We start from the raw sequence: 22,998 nt of genomic DNA, 5'->3' as shown, positions 1-22,998 counted from the left end.
GGTTTTTGATCTCTTGAGGTTGACAATGCTGAGCATTATACACATTGGTGTAATTTGATCTCAGTTGTGTCTTCTAGCTGGAGCTGCTGCAATGGGGGTCAGAATAGCTTGATTCTATAAATTTGTAAGCATTAGTAACTCTGTAATGCTTTCATACATGCACATTGGAGATGGGGAGTGAGTTTCAAAAATCATAAGACAGGCCAAAAAACACCTCTCTTGATTTTGGGACCAATCTCAAGATTTTGTGAAGTCTGACTCATGAGTTTTAAATGTTGAGGCTGGCAGCCCTCAATGGATCAAGACAAAATTCAATCCCTGATGTCAATAGGGAAGTCAAAGGGGGGATATCTCTTCATTGAAAGTCACTTGATCTCTGGGAACTACAAGTCCCAGGATGCCATGCTACTAGGGTCCAGGCAGTGCAGGACCAGGTACCTGTCATTAAGGGCTTGTACACTCCAGCGTACGCAATCACACATAGAGCTGTTCATGTCAAAAGAGCCTGCACACAATTTTATACATCAGCTTTGAGAAAGATAATATCTTTTAGTATTAGAACTGGATGGAAAATTATTGTGTTTCTCATGAAACCTTTTTTGTTTTTTTTCTCAGCATTTACCCAGCTTTTGTCAAAAAATTTAAAATGTTTTAGGGTTTTGATTCTTGACGAAACCCCAATTTTTTTATGAATATGGATGTGTGTGTGTGATTTTCTGTTGGAAATCAGTTTTGTTGGAAAATTTGTATATTTTTGCCCTTGATCCTCTTCAGTGATGGAAACTTCAGTGATGCTGGGTGGACTCAGCTGTCTGCTTGTGTGTATCTAATTGCAGAATCAAGGCTTTAAATATGAAAAAAACCCTGTAGTCTCTCCATAATCGAGTACATTGCACTTACATAAAGTTATGGCTAAAACATATGCCCTGGAATGCTGAGGAAGTTCCAAACTGGGTTGGAACTTTGTGGCTAAAACCGATCACTGAACTGATACAATAATATGTGTTGGAACATTCCATTTAACCACTCCATTGAGATTATGAGATTATGGTTCTGACCTTGGATTTACACCAGTGTGAATCCATTGGGCCAAATTCTCTAGTCATCTCTGAAGAGGGATTTAAAAGGGACTGAAAAGTCATCTTCACGGATCATCTGGGCGTATCCTTAGAGTAGAATGATGAGATGGTCATTTAAGCCATATTTAAGTCTGCTTCATGCTGCTGGAACATTTCAAGGCAGACATAAGAGGGCTGAGGATCTGGCTGACTATAGTCTGACCTTTCAGCATATAGGCCATAGTACTCACCTTTTGAGCTGTGTAGGAGACGTACTCACTCAAGATATGCATGGCTAAAAACAACAAAAAATCCTCTCAGTCCCCTTAATCATCTAGAGCTTAATTCATACTCTGCAAATGATCTGCAATTGTCTAATTTGAAGGAAAAGGTTTCTGCCTAGTTGCCTTGAACTCTCTGTGATAAACTTCAACTAGTTGAGGAAAACTGATTAATTAGAGTTGCCCCTACTTGCCTTCCCTCTTCCAGAAAGTATGAATCACATGGGCAATATTACACAGTACTTTCTGTACATTCATTGTCTTTTCTTGGAAAAACATTGAGGAAGTAGAATTTATTTCACTAAATACTTTATACTCTCTTCAATGTTGTTTTCCCCTTTCATCCCTAAACATGCAAACTTCCTTGATTTTTTCCCAGCTTCTTCCCCTCCCTGATCTGCTGTTCTCCCTCTTGTTATTGCAGTTACGTCTTTCTCCAGACTCAATTCATTATTTGCAACAGTTTTTAATTTTAACATCTCTGTTTTGAAACTTTTATGCATTTTATAGCCTTTGTTTTAGTATTTCTCATTATATCCTACTGTGCATTCATTGCTTCCTTGTTTTATCCAAGCAGTAGGTGCCCTGTATTTTGTAAAATATTTCTGAATAGTAACTGGGAAAATGTGCATATTCAAAAGAGCATATGTCGCCACAAGCTTTGTGTTCAGAGGTAGGAGACAGAGGAAGGTTTTAAATTGTCACTAAAACATTCCAGCTAATCAATAGACTCCAATTTATGTGAGATTTAGACTCTAATTCATGTGACTTATGTCTCTTCAGCTTTTAGCTCAATTATTTTCACAACAGATCTTTCCGGTAGTCCTAAATATCATCCATTGAGTAGAGCCAGTGCTCCACATATACACTAAAACGGAATAGTGGGGCATTCACCCAACCTTGATATTTAGGGCCTCCCTTATGTTGAGCAGTTGCCTGTTGTGTATTTATCTGGATGTTTAAAATAACAATGAGGCACCAATCTTAATGCTCAAGGCACCTATGACACTGAATTAAAATACAAAAGATGAATGTGTCAAAAAGAAAAATAACCAGCAGCCCCACAAACAAAATGCTAATCAACAAGTAACCATGAAACAAATATAAGACAAATTCTCCACTTTCTCTCTGCCTGTCCCTCAAATGATATTCACTTCTTTAAGAGCTTTCTTGGAGAGAGTGCCTTGCTGTGTGCCATGAAGGTCAACAAATGCAGGTTATTGTGGATCAAGGAGAGAGTACATTCCTAACAAAAGAGACCAATATGGAGAATATTCTGCAGAAACCTGAGATGGGTCTAGCTTAAATTACCTCTGTAGATCGTTTTTAGAGATCAAAATCATACTTCACCTGAAAAAATAACAGGAGTACTCGTGGCACCTTAGAGACTAACAAATTTATTAGAGCATAAGCTTTCGTGGGCTACAACCCACTTCTTCGGATGCATCCACGAAAGCTTATGCTCTAATAAATTTGTTAGTCTCTAAGGTGCCACAAGTACTCCTGTTATTTTTGCGGATACAGACTAACACGGCTGCTACTCTGAAATACTTCACCTGGAAACCCACAGGCAGCCAGTTCAGAGCAGGAAACACTGTTTGAATAAGCTATTAGCAGGACATTTGTTTAACAACTTGGCTGCCACCTTCTGCACAAGCATTAGCTTCCCAATAGATTTAAAGTGCAGCCACAAGTAGAGCCAATGGGATTAAATGCAGAGTAAATTACCACTCAACGTGAGTAAGAGAGGCAGAATCTTGCTCATAGGGTTAGTCTGAGATTTTACTTCGTATGTTGTGTAAGGGACAACTCTTTGTTATGACAGCCTAGGAACAGCCCCGGGAAGGAGCTGTGCTTCAAAAAGTTGCACCTCCTTCCTTGTTGCTGGGTGGAAGTAATTTACTGTAGGTCTTCACAGAATGTAGATTACGTCCCCCATCATGCTGGCTCCACCCCTTCTCTGTCCATTTGCACATGGTGGGGAGTAGCAGTCCTGCTCAGCCTACTGTGTAACCCCACTTCTGGATCAGCTCTCCTGGCAAGCCATGTGCTTACACCCCCTTTCTATTTCCCTGTGCAGCAACGTAAAAGGAAGTGGCAACCTTGTCCTTAATAATCTTGAATAGTGTTTAGTTTGTAAAAGCACTTCAGGGGAAAAACAAATCCAATACTTTAGTGCAGTTCCTAGCAGAAAGAATTGTAGTAGTAAGTGATGGTTCAAAGGTTACATAAGTTAAGTGATATTTTTCCCTGTTTGAGGGCCCAGAAGACCTATAATATTGAACCATGAATAGCGTATGCATGTACTGTGCAAATTTCCCTGCATAGCTCCGCCAATGTATCTCAGCCCCGACATGCAGCATCCCTGGTATTTATGTTGAGAAATTGCCAAATTTAGGTGTGGTTTTATGATAAGCACCAGCAGAGTTGGGATGAGCTCAGCAAATTCATTTTCCCTGGTGAAAAGAGGGTTTGAAGTTAGGTCTCCAAACATAAATGCCTAGAGCACTGATCCATTTCACCATCTCTAACTTCCTGAATTTACTATGTTCTTCTCTCTGAAGTCACCCACTGTTTAATTGACTTAATAATAATTTGTCTTAATACAGGTTTTAGGTTCTTTGGTTAACAAAAATATAGGGAAAGTATTAAAGTTTGCTTTCCATTCCGGGTTATAGCCTAAAGGCCTGGAGCTGATTTAATCTCAGTTTACAACTGATTGCAAACTTTGGTTTTACGATTAACATGTCACAATCTACCAGCCACTGCTGGTGCAATACTAAATGCACATACAGAATTTGCCTTGGAAATGCCATTAGTAACAGTGTTCTCACAGGTCAGTTAAAGTCACAGAGGCAAAAAGCTAGTTCTGCATTTGGGACCTGATCCAAAGAAAGAATTCCACTGATGTCAGTGGTCTTTGGATTCAACACTTAATCATCTATAGAAGCATGAGTGAAAACAACATGATGTTTGGTTTTTACAAAGGCCAAATTGTACTGTATAGTAGTGCTTGGTGCCCATTTGTGTGGTACAGAGACGGTTGTAACATTGGAGTACTAGATATCTTCCATATGAGACAATTTCAGTCACTCATAGTGGAAAGTGGCAAATTGAAATAGCCAGTAATGCTGTATTAAAGTGCACTGGTCTCATCGTATACCCCTTTATCTTCAACCACCATTCCATAGGACATGCGTCCATGCTGATGATGGGTTCTGCTCGATAAGGATCCAAAGCAGTGCAGACTGACGCATGTTCACTTTCATCATCTGAGTCAGATGCCACCAGCAAAAGGTTGATTTTCTTTTTTGATTGTTCGGTTTCTGTAGTTTCTGCCTCAGAGTGTTGCTCTTTTAAGACTTCTGAAAGCATGCTCCACACCTTGTCCCTCTCAGATTTTGGAAGGCACTTCAGATTCTTAAACCTTGGGTCGAGTGCTGTAGCTATCTTTAGAAATCTCACATTGGTACCTCTTTGCATTTTGTCAAATCTGCAGTGAAAGTGTTCTTAAAACGATCAACATGTGTTGGGTCATCATCCGAGACTGCTCTAATAAGAAATACATGGCAGAATGTGGGCAAAACAGAGCAGGAGACATAGTATTCTCCCCCAAGGAGTTCAGTCAAAATTTAATTAACGCATTATTTTTTTAACACGTGTCATCAGCATGGAAGCATGTCCTCTGGAATGATAGCCGAAGCTTGAAGGGTATACGAATGTTTAGCATATCTGGCACGTAAATACCTTGCACTGCTGGCTACAAAAGTGCCATGTGAATGCCTGTTCTCACTTTCAGGTGACATTGTAAACAAGAAGCGGGCACCATTATCTCCTGCAAATGTAAACAAACTTGTTTGTCTTAGCGATTGGCAGAATAAGAAGTAGGACTGAGTGGACTTGTAGGCTCTAAAGTTTTACATTGTTTTGTTTTTGAGTGCAGTTATGTAACAAAAAAAAATCTACCTTTGTAAGTTGAACTTTCACGATAAAGAGATTGCACTACAGTACTTGTATGAGGTGAATTGAAAAATACTAGTTCTTTTGTTTGTCATTTTTACAGTGCAAATATTTGTAATCAAAAGTAAATATAAACTGAGCACTGTACAGTTTGTATTCTATATTGTAATTTAAATCGATATATTTGAGAATGTAGAAAAGCATCCAAAAATAGTAAATAAATTTCAATTGGTATTCTATTGCTTAACAGCACGATTAAAACTGCGATTAATCGTGATTAATTTTAATTAATCGACAGACCTAGTTACTATATAAAGACCAAGATCAATTGTAGCTGAGAAGCTTTTGGTGCAGCTCTGGGGAGGAAGGGAAAACTGAAATGTGTCCTTTGTGCTCCCCACATTCTGGGACCACTGCACTTGGCCAATGTGCAGACTTAGAATAGCCCAAAGGTTGTATAAAGCTGCTCCAAAGGGCTGTCATAGGAATTGGATATTGCCAGAATGGAGGGAAGCCTTTTTTTCTGGACACACCTTCTGGACTGACAGTCTGCATTGGGGTAGTAGTGTGATAACTGCTATGGTGGCTCTATTCCACCCAAAGATCTGCCAATATAGGAAAGAACTTCTATGTCCAGACCACCTGACTTTAGGGCTGTTTGCATGAGTGCAGTGCAGGTTTTCAACCTTCTTTCATTTGCAGACCCCTAAAAAATTTCAAATGGAGGTGCAGACCCCTTTGGAAATCTTAGACATAGTTCCTGACTCCCATGGGTCTGCAGACCACAGGCTGAAAACCATCGTTCTATGGTAATGACAACCTTTTGTGGACCCCTTAGATATAGTCTGTGGACCTCCAAGGGTCAGTGGACCACAGGTTGAAAGCCACCACACTAATGGATCAATGTAAAGTGACCAGAGAATGGCCCAAGATCAAGCCCATTATCTTTTAAAAATTATTATTTTTTAGCAAGTTCTGAAGTCTGCCTCTGACACACACACAACTATCCCACTGACCTGAAGTTGCTAAGAATTCTAGTATGCCACCTTCACCTGGACACACCTGCTGGCAAAAGAAAGCTGGTCAAAGTTACATGAAACTGAGGGCCAGCTCCTCAGAGGTGTTTAGGCTCCTGACATCCATTGATTTCAATAGAAGATAGGAGCCTAAATACCTTTGAGGATCTGAGCCTGAGTCTTACTTGGACTCTTTGCCATTGTCACATGTCAGAGGGCGCATTCTACTGCCTCAACTCTTCTTCTCTTGCCCCCAATTCCTCTGGTCGTTCAGGGAAATGGGGGACGTTTCTGCCTCTTCTTTTCTCTGCCAGTTTCATTCAAAAATAAACCACCAAAAATTGCAAGCATTCTCCTCCTGATCCTGCTTTGTCGGCTGTGCTTCCTCCCTACCACAAACAAAACTAAAGGGTGTTTCACTTGTCAACATAGCCTCAGTTCTCTGAGAACCTGCTGTGTTAGCTAAAAAGGAGTCTATTGGCCCCACACCCTCTATTCAGGAGCCTGGATTTGGCTGTATCTGTTTAGATAACCTCTAGCTACAATAGGGCAATTGCATGAATGGGGGAAACCCTAGAGAACCAGGAAACCCCCTAACTGTTTCTGTATTGCGTAAGTATATTCTGCTTAGGCTTTTTGCCAAGGCAGATATGAATCAGTGATTTTATAGATAAAAGAACACTATAATGCACAGGTACTTCCTTTTTCAGAAAGTGCTTTTGAAAGAGGAAGTAGAATTCAGATTCCTGGATTAATGTGTTTTTTTTATTGGCTTCAGTTTAGATATTTCCTGAAAACAAAGACATAGAAAGTGGAAGATGAACTTTGTTAATGTATGTGAGTTCTTCTTTGGCAAATGGTCTCTATGACTCTTTGGCAAAATGAGTATGAAGGGGAAAAAACCCAGCTCCCATATAATGAAAAAAAAAAATCATGTATGAAAACAAGAAATTGCAACCAAGTGCTCACTGTAACTGTCTGATATTTGTGAAAATCTGTTTCATTAGCTAAGGATTTTCTGCAAGAGCTCCATGTCTGAGGAGCTCTGCATCTGCAGGGAACCCTATTGAAGTCAATGGTTCTCTGTGCAGGTGAAAGGGTCTGCCTGCATAGTTCTCATCAAAGGTTCAAGGCCATAACATAATCATGACTGTATGGTTTGTGTGATCTAGGTACCATTAATAGGAGATCTGAGGCATCTAACCACTATGAGGATGAAAATCTGGCCCCACTGAAGTCAATAGGATTTTTGCTATCAACTTCAGTGGAGCCAGGATTTCACCAGGGAGATTTTGCACTATAACCTTCTCAATAATCTTACACCCCCTCCTCCCCCGCAAAAAGGAAGCATAAATCATGGATAATAGTTAACTATTTTAGTGATGGTTTCTTGGGCAATATTGACAGGTGTCAGGGAAGTCTCCAGAGCTGCTTAACCACAGCCTTGTCAATAGCCTGACCCTAAAATGGGTGGTTAGAAACAGGGTGGTAATTTGCAAGATTGTCAGCAGCAAGAGAGATTGCTTCCCCAGTGAGCAGTTGCTCAGCCCTTGAACAGCAGTTGCCTTAAACATCTTGCTGAGAACTCTGAGCAAGGAAGCCAACATCCCAGCTGATCCACTTAATTTTTACACCTATCCGGCTTGAGTCAATTTTGCAGGTAGTCAGTTGCAATTCTTCAAGTACATCCAGAACTTCAATTAGTGAAACTTGTCCTTCTACATAGAGCTGCAGAGTCCAGTAAAGAAATGGATTAAAATAGATATATGTAACAGCAGCTAAAATTAGAGCGTGAACTTTATATTGGATGACTTGTTTCATTTCTGCTTTTTTAAAGTTTACTATTGCATTGCATTATTTCGGAGAAAGTAATTGTTTACTTTCTACTGATCATACTGTGCTGGGAAATACAAATAAGGAAATTGGATGATATTGTTTAAGCATTTTCCTTATGCAAAAATGCTTTCTAAGTAGAAATGATTTTACTGATTTTACTGGCAGCAGACATGGTTTTGTACATAAGATCTCACACGTTCCAATATCTGCATTCATTTAATTCTCCGATGACCTGGGTTTCAAAGGTACGGGGCAGCCACAAATCCCAGTGATGTCAGTCACTTGAAATATTTTGACTTAGATATATTCCAGTCGTGTAACAATTGTGTAAAGTAAGACTGGTTTTCCTTAGATGTTCTTTATTAGGTGACATTGAAGTATTATATAAAGGTGGTACCTGCCTTTGCACGTAATTTACACTACGTAGGCCCAGGATAGCGAACAGAAACTTGTGAGAAGTGTCAGTGTGAGAAATTTTGAGTAAATTATTAGCCCATGAAAATTCGTGGCCACCTGTTTCTTTTTATTATTGATGAAAGTGTATCTGAAACACCACCATTCAGGGCATGTCTGGTTTTATGGTTCACTTTTGACACACTGCCATGGCAAAGGTGATGGCCTACCTCAAGCCAGTAGCGGAGCTAATAGGGGAGCTGCCTCCCCCACACCCCCCACAGTGGCCTTTAGGTGTATGTGTGGCACCTTTTTCATACAGGTCTTGAGAGTGACTCATCCAGACTCATCCAGTAGCGGCTGCTCCTGTCCGGTGGGGCTGGGCCCAACTCCCTGCTCAGGGCATTGTGACATACTGCACGGGGTCAAGTGGTGCTGTGACCCTGTGTGACATGTTGCAAATCCACTCATGACAGAGGGGTGGCTGGGCCAAACCCTAATGGCACTACAACATGGTGTGCCCCTGCAATGGAAATATTGGGGGGACGGATCTATTTTCTGCTTCCCCAATGGATTCTGCCCCTCCCCCCAATATCTGGTGGAGGCAAGAGTAGGCGCCAGCTATGTTATGCACGTGTGTTGCGGGGATGAGGGGCAAAGTCGAGAGTGGGACCCAGAAGAGGGGCTGGAGCGGCCACAGTGGCGCATGAGATAGGGATGGCCACAATGTAGTGTTGCCAACAGTCCCATATTACAAGGGGCGACCCTTATTTAAATAGAAAATTGCCTGTCCCGTACTATACAGGATGCCTTTTATCGTGTATTTCAACAGCAAGGGGCCAGCACTCACGGGTGCATCTTTCTACTCTCCTCCGGACTCTGGCCCTTTAGTGCTGAGCAGTGAAAGTAGAGAGGATCATGCTCTGGGGCCAGGGTCAGGTGGGAAGTGGAAAGATGCACCTGTGAGTACTGATCCCTGCTGGACAGGGCCCCCTGCTGACTCCAGCCCTTGAGTGCGGCCTGTCTGCTTTCCCGGCGCAGGCTCTGCAGGCAGGGCAAGTGGACAGGGCTGTGTGCCCTGGAGCTGTGCTGAAGGGCCAGGGTCAGAAAGGGGCTCTGTCTGGCAGGGGGTCAGTACTTCTGGGATGTAGCCTCCCCACTTGCAGAGTCTCTGCCAGCATCCCCAGCAGAGGAGCATAACTGCTGGTTGGTGGCTGACTGCTGCAGCTGCAGCAGTGGGGGAATGAGGTGGGCAGGGAGCCTCGTCCTGGCAGCTGAGACCACCACTTCCCCTGCTGGACAGAGCCTCCTCCAGCCTTTCAGCATGGCCCCATCAGGTCTTTGTGCCTCCCTGATAACCGTATCATGCCCCCCTCAGGGGCCACAACCCATAGTTTAGGAACCTCTGGCTATAGCGGAACTAATATTTGGAAATCATATTATTAGTGGCTAACATTAGCTGCAGCACATTTTTACATGGTCAGGAAATCATTCGATGCAATTATGAGTGAAGTAGTGGGAACACCAGACAGTTCTCTTAGACTTAAAGAGAAAAAATGAAGAGACTGTGTAGATATAAAAGTCAGTGGGAAGAAAAATACAACTGGGCCTTTTGTACTTTGTGCTGGTGTGAATTCACTCTCGGGCATGGAGGTGAAACTGACCTGAAGCAGCACGCAGTAGCCAATGAACGTAAGAAAAACACACAGGCCAAAGGTATGACAAATATTAGCAAATTCTTTGCTCTCTTCAAACACTGAAAGTCGAATTGCAGCATGGGAAATTGCAACAGTTTACTGCACCACACAGTTAAACACAGCCTATGTTACAACAGCAAGGGGACTGTGATAATAAGCTTGCCAGTGATTCAAATCAAGTTTTGTGATTCAAATATTGCAAACCAATTGTGTTGTGGAAGAACCACAGCCGTGCTATTAGTGACCAATATTTTGGCCCCAAAGTCTGTGGGGGGTTGTTTATGGGATTTATTACCATCGCCACTAGAACAGCATGTGTATTTCTCTGTAGAGACTGATGCTTCAAATAAGGGGAACAGGAAGATGTTTCCAATTTGCCTACAATATTTCACCATATCAGATGGCATTCAGTGCAAGCTGCTTGATTTTTATGAAGACAGTGATGAATCCGCAAAAGGCATTCATCATGCTATAATGAACTGCCCAGAGAAACACCATCTTAATGTTAATTGTCTTACTGCATACTCTGCTGATAATGCAAATGTGAACTATGGCAAACACAGTTCGGTGTATAAGTTGTTATGTACTGAAAATGACTGCATTTTGAAGGCGAAATGCCCCACACACATAGTCCACAATACTTGCAAACATGCGAGTGATCAGCTGTCGGTTGACATAGAAACAATTGTGTTGAAAGTTTACAACCATTTTTCTATGTCCGCAATACACAGAAAAGAACTCTGAAGTTTTTTTGAGTTTGTTGACATCGAATAGAAAGAAGTACTGCAACATGTGAGTACAAGATAGCTATTCCTTAACTCAGCAGTCGATCGATTTTTTGAGAAACTGGCCAGCAATTACAGCCTACTTCAAGTCACTAGGGGAATCTTATCCAGTAGCATAAAAGAACATTTTCACAGAAGATGGCGAGTATACCTGTAATATGGAAAGGTACATGTGTTTTTCCCACAACGCGGCTTGTGTCTTTGATGTATATGTGAGAAAGTTGGAGGAATCAAAGTTATGCATTACTGACATGTACGCAGAGATGTGCTAATTTAAGTTGAAGATGCTAAGTCTGAAACAGGATTGGGTTTTTTTGGATTCCAAGCCAAACAACTGATGAAAAAGCTACTCCCACAACAAAATGCAAAGTTAAAGAAGACTTCATTAAGTTTTATGACTCTGTGCTTTTATACAGTGATAAATGGTTTGATTTTTCTACTGAAAATGCAGTGATGAAGCTGAAACCCATTAGCCTCTATGAGAAGTTTAGTTTCTCAGATCTTGAGGATGTAACAGGCGCAATCAAAATGAGGGAAATTGTAAACGTGGACCAGTGCTCTGAGGAATTCTGCACTAGTCGAGATGTGATCGAAACATCAAGAAATGACATTTCCAAATCGATCAGTGAAAAATGGGTGTATGTGTTTCAGAAGTGTGGAAAAGGAAACTTGTTCAAAATTGTGTTGTTTGTACTTAGTGTGCCAGAATCAACCGCATTTGTAGACAGGGCCGGCTCCAGGCACCAAGCACCCAAGCTGGTGCTTGGGGCGGCACCTGGAGGGGGGCGGCGCGGCGCTCCGGCCGCCGGGGAGAGCGGGGCCACAGCCGGGCTCGCCGCCCTCCCCCCGGCGCTCTGGCCGCCCTCCCCCCCGGCGCCCTCCCCCCGGCCGCCGGGGGGAGAGCAGAGCCCCCGCCGGGGCCCCCCCCCCCCCCCCGGGGGCCCCGGCGCCCCCCCCCCCGGGGGGGGGGGGGCGGGCGGCCGGAGGCTTTTTTGCCTGGGGCGGCAAAAAAGCCAGAGCTGGCCCTGTTTGTAGAGAGGATTTTTTCATTAATGGGGAATAAATGGTCTGACGTACGAAACAGATGCATTGTAGGTTTAATTAAACGTGAACTCCAAATTTGCATAAACTTCCAGTTATCCTGCAAAGATTTCTTCATCTTTGTACAACAAGATCGGGAGTTGCTGAGTGCTGCAAAAAGCAGCAAGAAATACAACTGGCGAATGTAGGTGCATATTGCTCATTATTAATTAATTATTATTAATAATGATGATGATATAATAATGATAATATTGGGACGAGGCAGGAGGCGGGGGTGCTAAGAAAACAGTCCCTTATTTTTGAAATATGATGTTGGCAATTCTACCATCAGAGAGCAGGTGGGACTCCCCAGCCTAGCCCAGTCCCACCCTACAGTCACTGTGGGTCCCAGCGGAGACACCTGGCCCAGGGAGGGGCAGGAGCTCATGTGCCGGCTGCCAGGATGGTGTGTAGGAAGGGACGGGATAGGGCACCAGCATGTGGGGAGGTGGGGACACTGGGCTCCAGCCACAGAGTAACTGCCATAGAAGCAGCAGTAGGAATTACTGGGATTCCGTTCCCCAGCTTGGAGCCTCCCTCCCTCCCTCCAGGGCTCAGTATCTCACCTCCCTCCCCCTCCTATTCCCCCATTTGCTCAGAGGTTCTGCCCTGCTCACCGCAATATTTCCCATTCAAATTTCCTATTTTTAGGTGCTTATAACTTCCTCAAATCATTTCTTCTAAATTTCATACAAATCTTTTAAGCTGTTTTGGGGTATTGGTTTTCTCTTGTAAAGAGGCTTCTCAGATGCTCCTCAGTGGTGCTCAGATAACTAAAAATGGTTTTGTTTTAGAGCATTAAACTTGCTATTTTCTTAGTCTCAGTCCTGCAAACACTTTTATGCATGAGCTTAACATTAGATACATGAATGCTGTCAATAGCGTCAATGAACTACTATCTGCATAAAGTTAAGCATGCATATAGATTTGCAGGACAGGAGCCATAATCCCAACTGAAGATTTGTTCAATTATCTTTGCCATGTATTTTAAAAAAACATTAAATAAATTTACAAGCAGAGCTCGGAAATCTCATCCTGCAATTCTGGTATCACTTCCTCCCACTTTTGCATGTATTTAGTTTCAAGCTTTTTCTTTTTTCTGTGAAGTGGGTGTAAAATTCTATCAGATCAGAATTCTCTGTTCACACCAGTGGTAGCATTTAACACCTTCTTTGTACTGGCTTTTCCCAGAGGTAGATGACTATACCTGGAGGAAGGCAGTGGAAAATCAGGCCCCCTCTCCCTACTGTTCTATACCCAAATCCTGCAAACACTTACCCACTTGAGTAATCCCATTTGTGGGATTGGTGCCTGAATACTCTTAAATAAAAAAGCAAGTCTTATTGACTTGGAGGTGACTGATTTGAATGTTTGACTTGTCATATACATAAGTCCTCTTTAAAAATTATTTGATTAATATTATCAATTATTATATCTACAGCTCCAAAAGTGTATGGAAGGTAGCTAGCACAAATAGGATTAGATCTCTGCACAATCAGCTTGTATTGGAAATGCAAACAGTCTAATACACTTTTGGACACAGTAAATATCATTGCCAATTTATCAACTCATAGTTGTATAAGAACATAAGAACGACCATAGTGGTCAGATCAATGGTCCATCTAGCCCAGTATCCTGGCTTCTGACAGTGGCCAGTGCCAGGTGCTTCAGGGGGAATGAACAGAACAGGGCAATTTCAAGTGACCCATCTCTTATCGTACAGTGCCAGCTTCTGGCAGTTGGAGATTTAGGGACACCCGGAGCATGGGGTTGTGCCCCCGACCATCTTGGCTAATAGCCATTGATGGATGTAAGATTCCTGCGTCTCAGGGTCAGGGCACCTCCTTTGGTAGTGCTGGGAACTCAGCACCCACACCAGATCTGTGAGCATCGTGGCTTGCGGCGGGGCAACTAAATGAGCAATAGCTCAGGCCTCTTGGATGTAGGGGTTAGCGCTCACCCAGCACTGAGTGTGGGGCCCAAGATATGGGGACCTGGGCCCACCCTGCTCCACCATGTCCCAGCCTAGGGACCTTGAAGGGATGGGTGATTCCGTCGCTAGGTTGGCTTGGAAATGTTAGATTGCTGCCTCGCCTCCCGGCAACACAACAGGACCAATGTCTGATTCCCCTGGGCTGCTTCCTACTGGCATCTGGTTGGGTTGCTCTGTGACCACTGTGGCCTGGTTCCCAGTGACCCTGATGAGTGGCTCATTCTCTGCTTCGTCTTTGGGTTCCTCAGTCTTCCGGGGTAGTGGCTGGCCTTGACTCCAGGCTAGCTCAGGAGAGTCGTCACCCGCCAAGCTAGTTGTGGGCTCCATGGGCAATTCGACTTCCTGAGAAAGATATCTGGCTCCAACTGAGCTGCAGAGCTCTGTTCTTATACTTCCTGCCCTGCCGCCACTCTCTGTGAGGGGGAAGCGGGGGTTAGGGGAGCCCAACAAAGTGAGTTAACTCCCTCTGTGTTGGTATGAGGCTGCTCCACCTCATCACAATGGACCTAGCCTCCATGAACGTATCTAATTCTTTTTTGAACCCAGTTATACTTTTGGCCTTCCAGCATCCACAGGTTAACTATGTGTTGCATGAAGAAGTACTTTGTTTTCTTTGTTATTAAATCTGCTGCCTATTAATTTATTGGGTGACCTAGAGTTCTTGTGTTATGTGAAGGGATATAGCTTGGTGGAATTGTTATAATATAGTTCTTGTAAAGAACTTTAATACAAAGATTGTAAATTGATCAAATTGGCCTCATTGACTCTGTGGGGGTTGACTCAGGCCCTTATGCCTTAGCATTGTGCATGTTTCTATTGTTGTGTTGTTGACGGTAAGTCATGCTTCAATTTTAAAAATGATTTACCTAATGAGCGAATATGGGGACTATTTGTTAAACTATGTTTATATTTACGTGTACACTAACTCTAAAGCATCTTTTTTCTTCAAAACAGTATTTTTAATAATCCTTATTTTTATTTGCAGGGCTTTCATTGTAAAAGCAAACCTTCCGGTAAGTATAAGCAATTCCAGTTTGTGTTATTCTTAAATTATGGACCAAAAAAAAAAAGGTCTCTACAAGTAATAAATCCCCTCCAAGGCCACATCAGGGCAGTGTGATCATTTGACATGGTATTTAAAACCAGTTTTACAGAATCTTTCCCTAAAGCCACTTCAAGCCGGGGTGCAGTAGCACCCCCAGCAACCCTAGTTCCAGCACCTATGGGATTAGGTATCTGATTCCCTGAAGAATGAATTCTGTAGCCCACACAGAAGGAAGTGCAGGAGCTGATAGAAGAAATGGGGGTTTTGACCCTTTACTCTGCCTTGGCTAAAGCAAGCCATATTATCCTTTCTTTGGGCAGGCTGAGGAAGCCCTTTAGCATGATGTTTTGGCCTTAAAGGGAAGGACATTTGTAACATTTATTTAGTTTGTTTGTTCCCAGAATTAGAATTGGGTCCGGATTGTGCTAGATACTATACAAACACAGAGATAGATACTGTCCCTGATCTGAAGGCCCAGTTCTGCAAGGAATTCCATTTGGATGTGAGGGTCCAGCCAAGCAGAGCCAGTAGCAGGATCAGGGCCTATATCACACTTTTGTCTGAAAATTTGTACCCACTATCATTATTACAAGACACACAAGGATGGCTAGAAGCGAAAGAGATTAGAAAATAACTTCTCTTTGGCCTGGTCCACACTAACCCCCCACTTCGAACTAAGATACGCAACTTCAGCTACGTTAATAACGTAGCTGAAGTCGAAGTACCTTAGTTCAAACTTACTGCGGGTCCAGACGCGGCAGGCAGGCTCCCCCGTCGACTCCGCGTACTCCTCTCGCGGAGGAGGAGTACCGGCGTCGACGGCGAGCACTTCCGGGATCGATCCCAGAAGATCGATTGCTTACCGCCGGACCCGGAGGTAAGTATAGATGTACCCTTTGTCCTCATTGTATTTCATTTGTGCATCTGACAGCACTTCATGTACTGTCATTTCCCCTGTTCCCCCGTCTAGTCAATCAGTTATTATTATTATATATTATTTATATTGTAAAAGCACCTAAAATGGCCCCAATCAGGTATTAGAGCTCTAAGGTACAACACACTGTACTCAGACATAACCAAAAGATGGGCCCTGTCTCACAGAGGTTGCAATCCTGAGTACCAATTTTGCAAAAAATCAACCATGCACTTAATTATAAGTATGTGAGAGATCCTATTATCTTCAGTGGGACTTCTCACATGAGTAAAATTAAGCAGATGTGTAAATGTTCTCAGGATTGAGGTCTTGGTTTCCCCTTTTTTGTGTGGGTCTTTTGTCAGCAGCTGGAGAGAGAAAATATAGTTTATAAATAAGAAAATGTGATAGTAAATTCCCCATAAAAATTGGGGCTCAAGAGGACTTAGGAACAAGTGTAATGGATGAAATTACTTTTAATTCATTTTTTAAAAACTGATTAGATTTCAACTTGATGATGTCAATTCAATAACAATGCTTATAAAATCGGATTTTTGTCAGAAAAAGGGTTAGGCATCTGTGCATCACTATGTAATCCAATATTCCAGAACGTTCAAAATGGTGTGATATCGTGGTCCTACGCCATTTACCATTTTTTTCATTGACTTGGAAGAAAACATAAAACAATCACTGATAAAGTTTGCAGATGACATGAACATGGGGCGGAGTGATAAATAATGAAGAGGGCAAGTCACGTAGAGCGAGCAATCTGGATCTCTTTGTATGCTGGGCACAAGCAACCAATATGCATTTTTTGGCTAAATTTGAATATATGCATCTAGGCACAAAGAATGTAAACCATACTTACTGGATGAGAGACTCTGTCCTGGGAAGCAGTGAGACAAAGATTTTGGAGTCATGGTGGATGATCAGCTGAACATGAACTCCCAGTGCAATACTGTGACCAAAAGGCTAATGCAATGCTTAGACACATAAAGAGAGGAATCTCAAGGAGGAGAAGAGAGATTATTTTATGTCTGTATTTGGCACTATGCAGCGGCTACTGAAATACTGTGTCCAATTCTGGTGTCCACAACTCAGAAAGGTAAATTGGAGAGGGTTCAAAGAAGAGCCACATAAATGATTAAAAGATTAGGAAACATGCCTTATAGTGATACACTTAAGGACCTCAATCTGTTTATTTTAACAAAGAAACAGTTAAGGGGTGACTTGATCACAGTCTATAAGTACTTATATGGGGAACAAATATTTGATAATGGGTTCTTCAACGTAGAAGACAAAAGTATAACACGATCCAACAGCTGGAAATTGAAGCTAGACACATTCAGACTGGAAACAAGGCATAATTTTTTAACTGTGAGGTTAATTATCATTGGAACAGTTTGCCAAAGGTTGTGGAGGATTCTCCATCACTGGCAATTTTGACATCAAGATTGGAAGTTTTTCTAAAAGCTATGTTCTATTATTTTGGGGAAGTTCTAAGGCCTGTGTTATACAGGAGGTCAGATTAGATGATCACAATGGTCCCTTCTAACCTTGGAATCTATGAATCCATGAAAACATAAGTGCAAAATTTTCAGAATTTACTACACAGTGATATCTATTTTAAACAGACATTGTCAACTTGAAAATCTAGTTAACTTCAGAACTGGTGTATGTAGCAAGTATGTTTTACTATTCATTAACCACAAGTTGAACTTCAATTGTCTTCATGTGGGAGTATAACAAGTTGATTTGGAAGTGTGTTGAATCATCATAATAAATTGATCCAGAAGGTGTTGGGGTAAATTTACAAGTGCTATGCAAAATGGCTTTATGGGTTCATATCCCTGTGAAGCAGTTTTAGTATACCTTTAGGTATATTTGGAGATATACTGCAAGTATACTAAATACTTTAGAACACTTATAAGGGCAAAATTTCAGGTTAAAAATAATTAGAACTATGCTAGGATGTCAGATTGCATCTGTGATTCATTTACCTTGTATGTCCTCTGATTAAGGTTATTGTCTAATTTGAGCTTCTTGCCCCAGGCTTCAAATAATTGAAATAATATGTCCATTCCTTATTCACCTCACAACCACAGTTTCTTCAGTCCAAGTTTACAAAGGATTGAGTTGTTCCAAGCTGCCAGATATCAGACATTTTTTGTTTGCTTGCTACATCATCATATAACAAAGAATCAGCTGTGGCTGGGCTGGTGGCAAAACCACGTGGAAATTATGTTCATGCTGAAAAGCAAGCCCTTGCAGATGTTTGACAGACCACCAAATTACCAGTGTCCATAATTAGCAATATTTCTATTAACAAAACACTAGGATAGAGGGATTATAACCATAATTATAATTATATTTCATATTCAGGCCAAATGTAGGTCGCACCTGCACTGTGGAGAAAAGTATATCTTACAGCTGTCCTGTAGTGTAGGTCAAATTACTAATTAGGAATGTAAAGAAGTGTGTGTACTCCCTAAAGGTAACTGTCTAATGCAGGGTTTCTCAAACAGGGGTCGCCGCTTGTGTAGGGAAAGCCCCTGGTGGGCCAGGCCGGTTTGTTTACCTGCCCCGTCCGCAGGTCCGGCCGATCGCGGCTCCCACTGGCCGCGGTTCGCTGCTCCGGGCCAATGGGAGCTGCTGGAAGTGGCGCGGCCCGAGGGACTTACTGGCCGCTGCTTCCAGCAGCTCCCATTGGCCCGGAGCAGCGAACTGTGGCCAGTGGGAGCCGCGATGGGCCGGACCTGCGGACGGGGCAGGTAAACAAACCGGCCTGGCCCACCAGGGGCTTTCCCTACACAAGCGGCGACCCCTGTTTGAGAAACCCTGGTCTAATGAGGGGAAAATAACAGAGATTATAAAGATAGCACTTATGATGTTGAAGAATTAGTCAGAAATAAATAGGGCAGATACTTGCAGTCTCATAATTTTGATATCAGGAGTGTTTGAGAACATTTACAGGAAGGGAATTCGACTTTTCTTCTGTCATTTCTTCCCTCTACTGACCATTTATTCTGAAACAAAATATATGTAGTCATGCAAAATCCATGCTATGAGGTATTTAAAATTATTATTTATTTGTTTACAAACAGTTTTATGATATCCTCAAAATGCCTTAAAGAACTGAAAAAAACTAACGTGAAGGGATCACTTCTCTTTACACAGCATTTTGCTTTTCCTACCACTTCTTGGGATAAATGTAATAGCCATTATTAGGGACAGCTGTAATGGAGTGGGATCTGAGAGTAATTGTGGGGGTAATTTACTGTAAAATAAAGTTGGATTTTGGCCTCTACACTACAGTTATCACCCTTACAGCCATAAAATATGACTCTTTAATGACTACTAATGGTCAAGATCTTAGTTTTAGATCTGATCCGAAGGAACATCTTCAGCAATATTAATCCCTAAAACCACTCTTGGGCAATTGTCAAATGCTGAGCCAAAGGGAAGAATGCATATCAGCTATGCATTGCTTGAAATTCTCCCATTCAGCTGTGGAATAGGCCTTTAACCCTGGGATCTAAATTCTGGGGTCTAATAATATCAAACCTCAAGATGGTATAGCAAAAGGCCAAATTAAATTAAACTCAGAAGGAGATATTGTTGAATCCACCCAAAGGGAATATTTGTAAGATATATGAATTTTCAAGATAAAGATTCTTCTGAGTTTGTTTCATTTAATATACTATGCATAGATATTCCCTAAAATTAACTATAATAAAATATGAGAAAAAGCAATATTGTACATGGGACAGTAAGCATGTAGCATTTCCTGGAGACTTAAAGCAGATGTTATTGCTTCTGGTTGCCATTTATATTCATAGAATCATAGAATCATAGAAATGTAGGGCTGGAAGGGTCTCTGAGATGTCATCAAGTTCAGTCCCCGGCTCTCTGGCAGGACCAAGTAAACCTAGTCTATCCTTGATGGGTGTTTGTCCAACTTGTTTTTAAAACCTTCCAAAGACGGGGACTCCACGACCTCCCTTGGAAGCCTATTCCAGAGTTTAACTACCCTTATAGTTAGAAAGTTTTTCCTAACATCTAACCTAAATCTCCCTTTACTTCTTGTCCTACCTTCAGTGGACATGGAGAACAATTGATCACCGTCCTCTTTATAACAGCCCTGAACATATTGGGAGACTGTTATCAGGTTGCCCCTCAGTCTTCTTTTCTCAAGGCTAAATATGTCCAGTTTTTTTCAACATTTCCTCATAGCTGAGGTTTTCTAAACCTTTTATAATTTTTGTTGCTCTCCTCTGGGCTCTTTCCAATTTGGCCACATCTTTCCTAAATTGTGGTGACCAGAACTGGACACAATACTCCAGCAGGGGCCTCACCAGTGCCACAGAGAGCAGGACAATTATCTTCTGTGTCTTACATATAACACTCCTGTTAATATACCTGGAATCATATTAGCCTTTTTTGCAGCTGCATCACATTGAGGACTCATATTGTTTGTGGTTCACTATAACCCCCAAATCCTTTTCAGCAGTAATACCACCTAGACAGTTATTCCCCATTTTGTTGTTGTGCATTTGATTTTTCCTTCCTCAGTGATGTAATTTGCACTTGTCTTTATTGGATTTCTTCTTGTTGAATTCAGACTAATTCTCCAATTTGTCAAGATCATTTTGAATGCTTGCAAGCCCTCCCAGCTTGGTATCATCTTCAGATTTTATAAGCAAACACTCTACTCCATTATCCATTAATGAAAATATTGACTAGTACCGGTCTCAGGACTGACCCCTGCGGAACCCCACTAGATATGCCCTCCCAATTTGAGAGCAAACCATTGAAAACTACTCTATGAGTATGGTCTTTCAATCAGTTGTGCATCTACCTTATAATAAATTAATCTAGACCACATTTCCCTAGTTTGCTTAGGAGGATGTCTTGCGGAGCCATGTCAAAAGCCTTACTAAAATCAAGTTATATCACATCCTACTGCTTTCCCCCTATACACTAGGGCAGTAATCCTATCAAAGAAGGAAATGAAGTTGGTTTGGCATGATTTGTTCTTGACAAATCCATGGTGATATTCCTTATAACTAAGGCTAAGATTTTGTCATGGATATTTTTAGTAAAAATCACGGACAGGTCATGGGGGGGGTGGTCCCCATGCCCTGCCATGGCAGCAAGGATCTGCAGGTTTCGCCCTGACCCCCTGCGGCAGCGGGGCGCTATGGGACTCCCCCTGCCCTGCTGCAGCCGCAGGGATCTGTGGGGGTCCCCCTACCCCATGGCAGCAGAGGGGAGCTGCCAGTGTCCCCCTGCTGCCACCATGGTGGGGAGCTGCAGGGATCCCTCAGCCCCACCGTGGCAGTGGGGTGCTGCAGGGAGTGGCAGGGGCCCCCTGCCCTGCGGTGGTGGTAGGGAGCTGCCCGGGTCCACCTATCCCGTGGCAGTGGCTGGGAGCTGCCAGTGTCCTCCTGCCCTGCAGCGGTGGCCGGGAAGCTGCGGGGGTCCCTCTGCCACCTCTACTGGTGGGGACCTGCGGGATCCCCTTTTCCCTGGCAGTGGCTAGGAGCTGTGGGGTACCCCCACTGCCCATGGCATCCGAGAGCTTGGGGGCCTGCTGCATCAGGCGGCGAGGGTACCTCACAGCTCCCTGTCACTGCGGGAGGAGGAGGGACCCTGTAGCTCTCAGCCGCCAGGGCTGAAGTCACGTGACTTCCACAACCTCCGTGATAACACTGTAGCCTTACTTATAACCCTATTATCCTTCAGGAACCTACAAATTAATTATTTGAGTCATTGTTTAATAATTTGCTCATATGAAAACAGTCAGCCTGGTTACTCTGTGCTGGCATAACAGATTATGAACAATCACATGTCAGATGATGCTGTCCAAGAAAAGATCTCTGGATTTTGCAGCAAATTTTTCTAATTGAAGAGCTGCAACTAAAGCTGAATGCCATCTAGGATTCATATAGTTAAATATTAGGTAGCTCTGAAATTATGTGAACTAGGGTAAAAGGGACTGATTTTCCACTGGTTTTACATTAGTGTATCTCCATTGAGTTCAGTGGAGTTCCAAGTGCATAAAACCAGAGTAAAGGAGTGGAGAATCAGGGCCATAGTGTTATGTATTGTGGTATATAGCCCTCTTCTATTTGGGGTCAAATTCAGACCCAATGTAAATGGGAACAACTCCACTGAAATCAACAGAGATGCACACATTTGCATCACGTGTCTTGTAGATCCATGATGATGGGCTTCCCCTGCCAACGGCAGCTGCTGAAACTCCCGCTTAAAGGGAGAACCCCACAGATTAGTGGGGACTTTGCTCAGGAAATAATAATGCCTCTGAGTATTAATAGATCAGTGATTCTCTGCATCGTTGGTGGGAAGATGACGTGCCCATGTCTTTCTCCCTCCACCCCTCACCTCCCTCTGTAGGGTCAGTGTTATGGACATGGTTCATTCACCTTCCATGTGAGCAAATAGACATCCATGTGTGGAAGCTATTCTTGGCCACGTACCCAAAGGGCAAATTTTAGCCCTTAGATTGTAAACTTTTTGGGGAAGGCACCTTGTCTTTTATTTGTATGGCCGGTGCCAGGCACGCCTATAGTTCTGCAGAAATGATTAATATTACTAATCATTGCATTGTTATGTACTAACACAGCTAAAATGAAGTGGTGCTGCAGCATATGTGGCAAAGTCAATGTATTGCAATGGAGATTTCAGCAAATACAGCCCAGCAACTGATTCAAACAACCTCTAGGCGGGTATGTGTTAAAATTCCTCACTTCAGAACACTACTCACGTAATTGCAGATCTATATCAAAGCCTGATTAATCAGATATTCTTCACCCATGATTGCAAGACAACATCTTTTAGACAGAAAAGCATAACAAATACATGAGGGGTGAAATCAACTCTGCCTGCACAAATCCTGACTAATCATGCTCTATGTGGTG

The sequence above is a fragment of the Terrapene carolina genome, unplaced genomic scaffold (genome assembly GCF_002925995.2).
Source record: "Terrapene carolina triunguis isolate 2854851 unplaced genomic scaffold, T_m_triunguis-2.0 Scaffold68, whole genome shotgun sequence".
NCBI classification, from domain to species: domain Eukaryota; kingdom Metazoa; phylum Chordata; order Testudines; family Emydidae; genus Terrapene; species Terrapene triunguis.
Note: the sequence above shows the minus strand (reverse complement) of the source record.